Genomic DNA, 2,029 nt, shown 5'->3' with positions numbered 1-2,029 from the left:
ACAAAATGCAACTGAGCAGAAGAAAAAGAACCAAAAGAAAACCTGCAAGCCATTTTCCCCAAGCCTGTAATGATAGTGCTAGCTCACTTCTGTAGCAATGATGATAATGATGGCACCTAATTTGGAACAAAGGCCACAGTTATAGAAGGGAGAGAGGAGTCACTGCCACTGAACTCATACTTACATATCACATGCATATATATATATATATATATATATATATATATATACATAAATGTAGAGAGAGAGATAGAAAGAGAGAGAGAGAGAAGTTTACTTCACAAAATTTGAAGTTTCATAAGAAAACAATGATTAAAATGTTCGCTTTTTGCTTCAATTAGAGCTGATACCCAGAATCACAAATAATGCTAAAATTACTCAGTCTACCACTTCTCAGGCTGCAGTTGACTAATAAGGCTCTATGCAAAGAACATCATCACTTTCTTGGATTTTACATAAAGAAGAAACAGACCGGATGATGATGTTAATCAGGATGAAAACGATAATGACTTTGATATATTTAACATGTTTTACATACATGTCCTGGGGTATTCACAGCCGGGAAGGAAGAAAAGGAGAAGAACTATTGATTGTAGAGTCTAACCTAAGCTACATGTAATGTAAAAAGCAGACAGGAAGTAAATAATGATGATGACAACTATGACGATGGTAGAGATAATTACACTAAGGGTATCAGGCCAAGAGTATCATGACGATGGTAGTGATAATTACAGTTTGGCGCAGGAGTGGCTGTGTGGTAAGTAGCTTGCTTACCAACCACATGGTTCCGGGTTCACTCCCACTGCGTGGCACCTTGGGCAAGTGTCTTCTACTATAGCCTCGGGCCGACCAATGTCTTGTGAGTGGATTTGGTCGACGGAGACTGAAAGAAGCCTGTCGTATATATATATATATATATATGTATGTGTATGTGTTTGTGTGTCTGTGTTTGTCCCCCCAACATTGCTTGACAATCGATGGTGGTGTGTTTATGTCCCCGTAACTTAGCGGTTCGGCAAAAGAAACCGATAGAATAAGTACTAGGCTTTCAAAGAATAAGTCCTGGGGTCGATTTGCTCGACTAAAGGCGGTGCTCCAGCATGGCTGTAGTCAAATGACTGAAACAAGTAAAAGAGTAAAGAGTAAAGAGTATATAATGATTACCATCATCGTCTGGTACTTCTGGAAAGAATAAGAGAACAGCTGAATATAGAGAAAGTACATTTCTCGACATTTACACCACATCAAGCAGAAGTGATTACCAAGAAACATGTGAAACCAATTCTAGTGATAAGAGCATCATCAAATAATTACAATTAGGACACTGATGAAAAGGATAAGAAAGAGGAAGATGATGGGGATGATGAGACTGACAATAACAACGATGGTAATCATTATGAATATGATGACAATATTTATGAAAATGATGATGATGGTAGTTGCGAATAGGACAATAATGACCAGAGTAATCTTGAAATATTAATAATAACAGTTATAACATTGAGAAAATTGAAGAAAATATTTCTATTTTAATAACTTCAACACAGCTAAAAGACAAGCTCACGGCTCATGCTGTTCTTTTCACTACTTCTTTTGCACAAGAAAAAAACTTAAATGTATGATCAACAAAATTTCTGGAAATCTCCTTCTCAAAGCTGAATCAGAAAGGCATGGAAACTAAACTTAGGATCAAAACCCTCAATGTAAGCTTAACAAAGATATAGGTTTTTAGCAAATAGGAAAGGAGTCAGGACCCTCGTATGAGCAGGAAAATAGCCTTGTTCAAAATGCAGAAAGGGAATAGGTTTCAACTCCATATTTTGTATAAATGTAATTAGCAGGAGAGGTGATACTCCATGATATAATAGCCAGGATAAAGAATAGGTTTGGAAAAGCTGAGGGAGCTTCTACTGCTACTGGCTACAGGAGGTGGTCAAGCTCTGCATAAGGAGTAGATTCCTTATGCAGAGTAAGACCACCTCCTGTACCTACACCTTATATATATATATATATATATATATATATATAT

General features: G+C 36.7%; 1 protein-coding gene across 12 annotated transcripts in view; it reads right to left on the bottom strand.

Annotated features, from left to right (window-relative positions):
- Positions 1-2,029, bottom strand: part of LOC106883309 (teneurin-m) — a 487,309-nt gene that overhangs the window by 297,701 nt on the left and 187,579 nt on the right. The window lies entirely within an intron of this gene.

The sequence above is a fragment of the Octopus bimaculoides genome, chromosome 7 (genome assembly GCF_001194135.2).
Source record: "Octopus bimaculoides isolate UCB-OBI-ISO-001 chromosome 7, ASM119413v2, whole genome shotgun sequence".
Classification (NCBI taxonomy): Eukaryota; Metazoa; Mollusca; class Cephalopoda; order Octopoda; family Octopodidae; genus Octopus; species Octopus bimaculoides.
Note: the sequence above shows the minus strand (reverse complement) of the source record. Positions and strands in the feature narration are given on the sequence as shown.